Source organism: Ochlerotatus camptorhynchus, unplaced genomic scaffold, assembly GCF_037179485.1.
Source record: "Ochlerotatus camptorhynchus isolate MF236.1 unplaced genomic scaffold, CSIRO-AGI_Acam_v1.1 ptg000365l, whole genome shotgun sequence".
Lineage (NCBI taxonomy): Eukaryota > Metazoa > Arthropoda > Insecta > Diptera > Culicidae > Ochlerotatus > Ochlerotatus camptorhynchus.
In genome coordinates, this window is record NW_027040853.1 from 867,051 (window position 1) to 878,563 (window position 11,513).

Below are 11,513 nucleotides of genomic sequence, written 5' to 3' on the forward strand. Positions count from 1 at the left end.
TATAACTCCATTTTGATAAACAATGTTTACGATGTATATAATATTCAGAAACTTGTTTACACTAGTTTAAAAACGGAAAATACACCACGCGCAAGCTGCGTGCTCAATTTTCACTGGTATCCCACATCTAAAAAAAAAACGCTTAATTCGAGAATGTTTAGATCTTTCACGGAATGTTAGGGTAGAATAGGTTCAAAACAAGTGCTACCATAGCATGCGCCGAATGAAGCTGACAAAAAAGATTAAAATTTACTATTAAATGAAAAAAAAAATATTGGGATATCAGCGGCAGACAATTTTAATCCTTTTCGTTTTTAATCCCCAATGTGAAATAGTTTTTGAGAAAATTGAAAAAATATTTGTTTTTACAAAAACTGCTTTAGACAAATTACAAATCATATTTTCATATTGTCTTGGTGGCCTTTCGAAAGAAAGCATGCAGTACACTTTGCACTAACGTACCCTCACTATTAATGCATTTACCCTATAGACTAAAATGGGTTAAGTTACGTTATTTCAAGGTATGACGACTTTGTTTTCAATATTGATGGGTTCCCGAGCAAAGTCTGAGATCAAATTGAAATCTAAATTTGATGTTGTGATTTCGCTGATAATGATTGCTCAGGTTGCTGTCGTTTTGGTCGTTTTAACGGTTAAAATATCAAAATTGAGAGCAAAGCAATCTTCCTGTGACATCACATTGAAAACTATTTCTGATATCAGTGAGAGCAAACTGAAAACTCAATTTGATATCAATTTTTCCTGTTGATAACAACACAAGTATTCAATTTGATGTTATGCTAAGACAATGAAAACAAACCCGTAACAACATATTTTTAAAGAGCAAATGTACAGCAAAATGAAAACAAAATTTGGTATCAAATTTGTCAATGTGTAAACTGAAATCAAATTATGATTTCAGTTTGATGTTGATATCAAAACATGATTTCAATTTGCTGTCATTTTGATGCTGGACTTTGCTCGGGTTGCCGGCACCGGTGGTGTAGTGGTAAGCGTGACTGCTTTCTCACCCCAATGGGTCTGGGTTCAATCCCAGCCGAGGCCCGTGGGATTTTTCTGAGATATAACAATCTCTGGTCACGTCCCGGGACCTGTGTGTGTTTGTTTGAATGGGTGCGATATTCTACGCAGGTGTGGAAGCTGCACATTCCTGCACATTCGATTGCCGTCAATGCCGTTTATCTAGGCTCATTGTGGATTATAATCCTACAACATCGAACTTAACCACCATGACAATGATTGTACATTTCTCGTGGAAGCTTATCTTTCATCTTTACATCAAACTGCCGAAAGCCATACATTTTCGCGAGTCGCACTACTTCTCAATGTAGTTCAATGTTTCAACCTAGTATATTGCCAGTAAAGTTATCTTTTACAAGGAAATCCTTTCTAACAACATTGCCACCAGTCATCGTCATGTACATCAACAAAACAAACATCCCATGTAGGTAAGTGCCTCCTCTGTAGCAGCACAGAGAAGCAGTTTAGGATTCTCCATCTCTCTCCATCCACGACCCCGGGTGGTGTTTGACAGGAGACCTTGACCAAGGACTGTTTTTGGCTTGTGTTTCTACCTCACCTCTCGCTCAATATTCGCATAACTAGGATTGCGTGCCACCATCCAACAACAACAGCACTGAGCAGGGCGTTCCGGAGTGCCGTATTTTATTATTGATCGTCCTCACCACACAACAACTACAGCCTTCTTTTCGTCTGGGCAGCGGCACCTTGCAGCATCACTCTTGCTCTGACAACAGCGAGCCCCGGATTATCGCCCCCGGCAGCTGGATGACGCACCCAGAAAATGCATTCCCACCTCCACCGTGCAAAAGTGCATTCCCAGTAAGGAACCTTGCTGACATCGTCGTCGAAGTGTCTCGGAATCGGCCACGGGAATTAACGAGTGTGAATTCACCTCTCATCAGCATTATCAGATAGTAGCGTTCACATTCCACAGTAGACGCACCTCTCACCACTCACCCTCTGCTTCCCAGGCCCTAAGTAGCTAGGAGGAAATGCTATATCGCGAGTTATCTTATATTTTTCTTTTGCCTTCGATAAAACTGACCATGAAAATAATCACTAATTTGCAATTCTTGCATCACAGCCCCTTGAAACGGGCGTTCACTTTTAGCTAATTTTTATTTTATACAATCCGACCAACACCTACCCGCAGCAAAAATCGCCAATCCTTTTTATTCGGGAGCTTTCTTCTCGCACACTTCGCCCACGACTTTTCTTCGCACTCGTCGTTAGTTCACTGCACTTTTTCGCAAAATTTCACTATCAAAAATTGCAATATTGTTTTGCACAACACTAGACAATCGCTTCTGCCACTGCACTTGAACAAACGGGGATCAAAATAACAAAGTTTTCTTTGCTTTTTCGGCTGAACCGCGGATAAAAAAAGATATCACTCACTCTTAAACGTCAGAGGGGAGGTGCAAAATGCAGCAAGAGGAAAATAATGTTCACGGATCACCACCCACCAGCGAAAGGGAAACGACTACGGCACATACTCGACTCGTACGAAAGCGCACACTAAACGATTCGGTGCTCGCAGTCGAACTGAACTGTCGCGGATCGGGTCGTTCGCCCAATGCCCATCGCCCACTCACCACCGCACGAAGACTCTCGGTCTGCGCTTTGAAAACGCCGCTAGGGATGCCCTTGCCCAGTGTAAACTTAGAAAATTCCATGTCCACGTTCGAAACGTAGCTTTTCCATATAAAAACAATCGGAAGATAGTCAAGTTTTATTTTCAAAACTGATCGCTAATTAGATGAAGAGTCGGATTGAATCGAAACTAGCATTTTTAATCCGAAACACTTAATAATCTAATAATATTATGCAAATGTTTCGAAACATACATGAGCACCCCTAGTAACCACAATATTTGAGGCGAAAAACCGAAAACCCGTTTGATGATTCGCCGGTTCTCGGTTAGTCGGCTGTCAAAATTTCGCTATATAGAGTCAAAGTAAATTGAAGCACCATGGTATAACATTCGCTACAATACACGGAGAAACGAAATAAAACGCTGTCCAGACTGGATAGTTATAACGGTTGTCAAATAATTGCAACACAGAAACCACCATCAAGATAGCGCTATAACATGTTATAACTCTCCAGTCTGTACAGCGTTTAACTCAAAATTAAGTCTTTTGTACTCATCTTGACACCTAATTGCAACCAAACAAAATTGAGGCCTTTGCGAAGTATCCCATTTTCAGTATTTTGCAAAGACTTCATTTTGAGTAAAATATAACGGTTTCATAAAGAGTGAATATTGGATAAAAAAAAATACTTAAAACCGGGTTCTTACTGTAAAAATATATTTAGAGAAATTAAGATTTTAACTGATTTTCTTTTATATAACGTAGGACAATTGGGTTCTCTAAAGGTATTGAGGTAAATGCATATTCGTAATCTGCATTAAAAATGAAACCCAAACCCAAAAATTTTACAATTTTGATACACTGAAACTATTTTAAATAAGTACGATTACATTTGCAAAAATCACCTTATTAACGCCCCTCGGTGTCATTTTGTATGGGAGGGAGCTGTCAGTTCAAATAGTGAAGCTATTATTTTGCTTTAAATCTTGATTTAAAAATCGAGATGAAAGTGTGTGGGTTCGAAAAAAATATCACTAATTAAATAAACAATACAGTAGTTTTATTAATTATTATAGGAGTACAAGGATAGTTTAAACATTTAAATAAGAAGAGGTGAGTTCCAAGCTCCCAAGACTCCAACTGGTTTGCATAAATGTATCACACTGCAATTATCTAGGTACACAAAAAGAGATAAACAGCAATCAACCTACGAAGCAGAGTCGAAAAACTAAAACGTCCTTACCTTCACTGATCCGCAGTCCTCAAATACTGAGTGATGGTGCACTTCACTAAAAACGGAATCATGAACTGGAGGAGACCGTTGCGCTTGTAAAAGATCGTTCTGCCTGACTCAATTAATGGAGCAAGGATAACGAATGCCTCTCCCCAGGTTCCAGATATTTTTGGCCTGCATGGAGATCTAAGATAAAAATTAAGTTTAATATATGTTTACCACCGTCATTAGTGTATCGATTACTTTATTCCGTACAGTTTGAGACACTAATTTCACCCCGGATTTCACCAATTTATCAACTTTTCACTTAACTTATCTCGGACCAGACTATTTTCAGACGAACAAGCTGAAATAAACATGGCACACGTTACCATTTTTGATCCAAAATGTAGTGCAAATGCAACACTTGATTTAGAATACTTTCGTAGCGCGAAAAACAAAAACAAAACACAAAATCGAGACAAAAAGTCCTCAAAAATAATAACTCTCTCAAGACTACTGTTTGAGTAAAATTAACGAAAAGTAAATGTTCTGCTAATACTCCAAGTTAAAGTTAAAAGTACTCATCGATGAGAACAAAATTTCACCCAAAACAGTAGTGTTGGCGGAGTACTTATTTTTAAATACTTTCTATCTCGATTTTGAGTTGTTTCCTCGGTTGTTTCGTCTTTCCGTGTAGACTTCTTCGACCTTTAGGAAATTGACCAATGCACGGAATGAACTGCATGAACAAATTTGACGTTTAGGCGGTGCCGTGTTTACTAAAAATGAACACATACTCGCGTAAAATTTAAAAATGGCCTATCAACTTATGTACACAAAACTTGTTAGACATTTTTCGCGCGAACCGAAGTACGCCCATGCAAACCAACAACACCATCGGGAAGGGAGAATTCTCCCTTTTCCGATAGTTGTTTGATTTGCGTGGGTGTTCTTCGGCTCGTGATAAAAGGGCCTAACAAGTTGTTTATAAAAGTTGATAAGACCTTTTCTAAAGTTACGCGAGCATTACATCATGTGTTCATTTTTAGTAAACACGGCACCGCTCAAAAGTAAATTTTTTTCGTGAGTTCATTCCGTGAATTGGTCAATACATAGGTGTGAGTACCTAATGCTACGTTAAACAGCATTAACACATAAATTAGTAAAAAAATACACAGGGAGTCTTCAGCGGTGGTCTATTTTTGGAAAAACTTTATACTGGATTTGGAACAGTGAAAACTAAATAGAACCAGCCAGAATAGATCAGCATTGATGTTTATGCACCGGTGATGTATTTTTTTTTCTTAGCTGTCAAACATTCAACCATTTTCGAGTGGGGCAGAGTTTTTCAATCCGGATTCAAATATTTGTTTTTAAAAGATGGATTGGTTTGACCAAGTAATCTTTACTGCCAGCAGTGTCTCGCTATCGGAGGATAATGAAGAATATTTGCTTTTTCGTTTGGCTGAAGGTGAGCCGCAAATTCATTCATTGAATCATACCAAATAATAATCATATATTTCTTGTGATTTGGCAGCAGAAAATCATAACCTAAAACGGAAAGGCTCGCGTCCTGGAAGACGCCCTAATGTGGATCGTAATTTCCGTTCCGGTCATCAGAAATTGCATACAGAATCATCATTGCTCGTTGACGCAATAGGTTCGCTCTCTGCAATTAAAATGTCCATGATTTCTAAACTAATTACAGTTACCAGATTTCAAACTAACCACTGGTTGCTGAGACGTTAGCTTTCCGTTTTGGCTTCATTAAAATCCGGGAATCTTGAAGCTCCTTGAACTTTGGCTCGTTTTTCAAAATTTCGTTGCAATGCTGAATTTTAAATGTTTTCAGTTTCATTTCTTTGAGAAAAATTTTCGTTGCCTCCTGAAAGCGGTCGTCGTTGGTTGTTCCACTGCAGTTCAGCCTGTTTACGAACGCGAAGCAACCTACAAATTTAGCCACATGGTGGCTCAGCATCCCGAATCGCTGCCGTATTCCATCAGCTGGGCGACTGGCGAAAGACGGAATTTGGGACTGTGCGTGGTCTTTCACGGCCTTCCAAAAATCTCCCCTATGCTGGTCTGTTCCTTTGACAGCATCCTTCGAAATAGCTAGCCACGATCGACATAACTGTTCGTCTTCCTCCTCCAACCAGTTGCTACCTCGCTTGGGATGTGGCTGTGACATTCTACAGGAAAAATTTCTTTGTTGTTCAACTTCCAGGATGCTGAATTTGATTACAACTTACCTTCAACTGAACAGAAAGCAAACAAATTTATCATTAATCGAATTAATCACCGACAGAAAACGACAAGCGAAATCAAAAGACTGCCATGAACAAGCACCTGACTGAAGAATCTATTTGTTTTGGTTTATTTCCCATCGTCTGTCAAAAAACCCAACACACGCTCGTTCGAGCTAACTCAAAATTGAGTACAATTTACTCAATTTCATATCATGCTTTGAAACGTCATAGTATGTGTAATCGTGATTTATGAATTTGAGTAACATTAACTCAAGAGAAAATTAATATTGGCAAAACTAGATCTTATTCAACTGAGTAGAAACTTTTTTGTGACTTTTACTCAATTTTGAGTTATAGATCAAATCATATACCAGATTCAAAATTATGCAGATTAGATCCGATATAAAACAAAATTTGGAACACAGCAGTGTTTTTGTGTTTGATCTAAAAAAATAGACCAAAACCAGGATTTGGACCACCGCTGAAGATGCTCACAGCTGTAAAAAATGTGTTAATTTGGAGATCCTAACATGTGTGAAAAAATACCCATTTTAAGAATGTAGTACTAGTGAAAAAATGTATATTTTTATACTCATTAAAGGGTAAAAAACTTCAAACTTTGCTGCATCCTGCATTGTTGACGCACGCCATTTCTAGATAAACATTTCAAAAGGTTCTATCTGTATTGATCGGTTCTCTTCATCGGCTTTCTCTTTCGTTAAAAACTCAGCTGCAAAACCTTTCACTGTTGCATTCCAGTGCCAACATTTCAAAGGGGCGTAATTGCTTTTATAAACAATGGCTTTACCCGTCAATTTCTCGCAAATAAAAGCCCGCCCCTCCAAATTACCAATGTTAGCTGGGACAGAAAACATTCCTCTACCAGCTGGTGTCATTCATTTTCATGAGTGAGCTTTCATTCGCGAGAAATCGAAGACAAAAGTCACTGTTAACAAATGCAATTACGCCCCTTTGAAATGTTGGCACTGATTTGACGTTTTGGACGCTAGAAGAACCTCCTTTAACAAACTATGTGGTCAAATAAGCCCGATATCTGTTTCTTCCTTCGGAAGGAAAGTAAAGCCGTTGGTCCTCGGTTGATGAGTTGATGGGTAGATAGGTAGGGTTCAGGTGTGGGAGCTGCCTCCCTGGCTTCGGTAGCATTGGTGCTCAGCACGGAAAACAAGATCGAAGGAGAACAAGTTAAGGAAAAAAAAAAAACAAAAAACCTGTATTCTTGTAGGTATTGCTCGTAGCAGAGAAAGACAGGATTGATTTAAACGAAGTTTATTACTGTAAACACAGCTTGATGGTTGGATTAGAACTAATTAGAACTAGGTGAAAATTCATTAATTAATTAATTTAGCTTTATTTAGGAGGCTTTCAGCCTTAGGCTGGTTCGCCTCCAAGTGGTGAAAATTCACTATTTATACCCTCCTAGTTGTTTATTGGTTACCATGGAGTCCTTGGTTATATACTTGCTGCCATGGTATCCTTTTGTTATTTACCTAGGTTGTTTATCCGTTGCCACGGCAACCTTCAAACAAACGGACCTGGCTTCGGCGTATCCTCGGCTACTTTGTTTCACACTCCCTCTCAATCCGACATTCCTAGGTAAGACGTCAGTTGTTGGAACCGGGTGGCTTCCAAAGGTTTTGTGAACAGATCCGCCAGTTGATCACGGGTTCCAATCGGCTCGATGTGCAGTGTACCACTCTCCACCAGATCTCGTATGAAATGATGTTTCACGTCAATGTGCTTGGTCCTCTTGCTTTCTAGATTTTTGGCCATGCCGATGCATCCTCGGTTGTCTTCATAGATTGTCACTGGATTGGCAATTACTTGAAGGTCGTTCAAAATGCCGCTGATCCATACGGCCTCTGCTGCTGCTGCACTAAGAGCAACGTACTCAGCTTCACTTGACGACAATGATACGGTGGATTGTTTCTTGCTACTCCAGGATACGGTGCATCCATAGACCTTGAAAATGAAGCCGCTCACAGATTTTCGGTCATGAAGGTCGGCCGCCCAATCGGCATCGGCATAGCCTATGAGCGGTACTGATTCACTGTTCCTCTGGTATTCGAGACTCAGGTTTTTTGTCCCGCTAAGATACCGCACCACTCGCTTCAATGCATTCCAATGTACGGTTGATGAATCCTGCTGGAATCGCCCGAGATAACCGACAGGGTAACATACATCTGGCCTGACACAGAGCATAATGTACATCAAGCTGCCAAGCAATTCGCGATATGGTTCTTCAGCGCTAGGCCCACCTCGAGGTAGTTGTAGACCTTTTTCCATTGGAGTCTTGATCGGATTGCATTCACCCATTCCAAAACGATCCTGTACCTTTGTAACGTTGGATTCCTGTGACAGTCGCAAAGATCCACCATTACGGTTGTAATTGATCCGTATACCAAGAAAGTGTCGCAATTCTCCGCAATCGGTCATCTCAAAAACAGTAGATAGCTTCTTTTTTAGCTTGTTGATGGTGTCCAAATTTCTTCCCGCAATCAGAAGATCATCGACGTACAGGATGATATAAAGCTCATCATTCTCCTCGTACCTGACGTACAAGCAGTAGTCTCTCTTCGATCGTACGAAACCCAGTTTCTCGATCTGGCTAGTGAACTTCTGATTCCAACACCGTGGTGACTGCTTAAGTCCGTAAAGCGACTTTTGCAGCTTGCACGCCATCCCTGGTGCCGACTTCGTACCGTCTGGAGGACAAATGAAAATTGATTCTTTTAGCTCGCCGTGAAGAAAGGCCGTCTTTACATCCATCTGGTGAAAGAAGAAGCCCTCGTGAACACCAACCGCAAGGATGATTCTAATCGTCGCAAGCTTGGCCACTGGAGCGTACGTCTCTTTGTAGTCCAGTCCAGGTTTCTGCAGAAAACCCTTCGCGACAAGTCGGGCCTTGTACCGTACTATCCGTCCGGCCTCGTCCTCCTTAATCCGGAAAACCCACTTGGTTTTTAATGGCTTCACGTTAGCGGGGCATGGTACCATCTTCCACACCTGATTTTTCTCCATTGACTGCAACTCGTCTTGAATGGCTTGCAGCCACTCGTCTCGGTCTTCCCGAACTAGCACATGCTTGTAGGTTTCAGGAACATCTAATGTGAAGGAAAACGCAGCAGGGGTTGCTTGGAAACCAGTAATATAATCGAGCAACTTACCCGGAAACTTGCGCTCCCGTTCGCTACGCCTTGACGATTCTGCATGAGTTTCGTCACTATTTATTTGCGAAGGGAGCGCAGCGACTGTTGCTTCATCTGATATGTTGTCCTCTGGATCTTGGATCTGGATCTCTCCATCGTTGTCCAAATCTAATTCTTCATCGGCAGGTTCGTCTTCGGGCTCAGCTGCTTGGTTGGATTAGAACTAATTAGAACTAGGTGAAAATTCACTATTTATACCCTCCTAGTTGTTTATTGGTTACCATGGAGTCCTTGGTTATATACTTGCTGCCATGGTATCCTTTTGTTATTTACCTAGGTTGTTTATCCGTTGCCACGGCAACCTTCAAACAAACGGACCTGGCTTCGGCGTATCCTCGGCTACTTTGTTTCACATGTATGAAGCAAGCAAGCGCGACACCGGACATTGATTATGATTTTTTTCATCCAAAACTTAGCTATGAAAATAGTACAAACCAGCTACCCTCTAGCCCAGACTGTGCCTCTAGCATGTCGAGTTTGGACCGTAGTTCCTCCATTTCCTTGCTGTTCTTAATTGAAAATTTTACACTTAGCTTTATTTATACAAATCTCGATGAACATTTCAAATGGTCCTTTCTGCTTCAGGTTACTCACCGGGTGACTCGATCGTACTCAATTTCGTTTGATGCATTAGGTTTTCAAAATCTGAGTAAACGAGCAATGTCAAACTGAGTAAAAGCCACTCAGTCAGCCAAATCTGGAACTTAGAAAAAAATGTCAGCCGTTTCAGAGCAAACGCTCTAAGAAACGGCGAAATTATTGCATTAAACCGGCCGAAATTTATTAAGGTACGTATAAATTGCATGCGGAGACGGATTACAGTCATCTTCAGCTCCAGTTAAATAAATCTTATTTTTTTATCAAAACAAATAAACGAGAACGTCGTTAACTCAAAAGTGAGTAAAAGTGCGCCTTCTCACTTATGTGTAGCTACCCGCATAAACGCGAACCATAAATTGACCTTACCGATAATGGTTATAAATTGTTTATAATCCCTCCTTAACTTTAACTGAAATGGTTTTGGAACCTTACATCACGGAACCAAATTTTGTTCATTTAAGTTAAAAATATATATGTTTATTAAATAAAAATATGAATAGTTCAAAGTAAATTAAAAATACGTTTTCAACAAAAATATGTATGTTTAAATTAAATTCAAAAGCATGTTTATTTCAACAATACATAATCTGGGTAATCAATTTTTAGCGTGTCCTTTTTTCCTTCTTGTTTACATTCGGCAAACTTAACCGAAAACGGCCTGCAAGCGGCGAAACCAAAGTAGAGGGTCCGGAAACCAACGCAAGCAAGTGTTCCAAGCTCGACAAAACCGGTGGAACATCACAATATTAACGTCAATCCGTCGTTTCTGATGCCGATCCCCATTTCATCCTCACCATCCACCCGACGTCGAAAGAAAAACAGATCATCCCCGAACACTAAACTTAGAAAGAGGCCGGTATGAGGACCAGCGTCAGAAACGAAAAATGACGCTAATATCACAAAGTTTCACCGGTTTTACTGAACTGGATCGGATCGGACACCCACCCCGACGGCTCCCCGGATCCAAACATCCACAGACTTTCCATAATAGCTGAAATTTCCATTTATTTGCTATCCATTTTATTTTGATTTATGCAGCATTCAAATGCTAAAATAATTTCAAAATATGTTTGTTTATTTTAAACTCGAAAAGCATGTTTAAAATAAACATATTAATTTTTGATCGCATATAGTTTCCAAATAAATCAAAAATATTCACGTTTATTTTCAACACGAATATTTTTAAAATAAATGTAACATTATTTTTGTTTTAAACATTATTATCAATGAATTCAAACATAGAATACGTTTGAAATCAACCAAGTTTATGTTTGTGGCCAGAACAAACTGAGTTTACGTTTAAATTTACCTCAAATATTTTTGTTTCGACGGTAAATTTTTCTGCGTGATGAACGTTTGTGTGATAAAGTTTTAACCTTATGTATTATGGTTTTTAGGAAGCGGACCTTACAAATAATGGGTTGTTAAGAACCATTACCATTTCAAATTCTTGTTTTCTCCATACATTTTCGGAAAGAGAACTATATTAGAACGTTTTTACTTATGGTTTGAGAACATTAATGGTTATGGTTATGGTAGTCAGTAAGGCCCATGAATGGTTTTGTAACATCGATCAACTTTATGT

General features: G+C 39.6%; 1 protein-coding gene across 1 annotated transcript in view; it reads right to left on the reverse strand.

The window, feature by feature from the left end:
- The window catches only part of LOC135709812 (lactosylceramide 1,3-N-acetyl-beta-D-glucosaminyltransferase A), a 118,160-nt gene extending 115,587 nt beyond the window's left edge, over window positions 1-2,573 (reverse strand). The window contains exon 1 of the mRNA XM_065232221.1: window positions 2,192-2,573. The gene's annotated coding sequence lies outside the window, so the exon portion shown is untranslated. The remainder of the gene's footprint in view (window positions 1-2,191) is intronic.
- Between the last annotated feature and the right edge of the window lie 8,940 nt (window positions 2,574-11,513).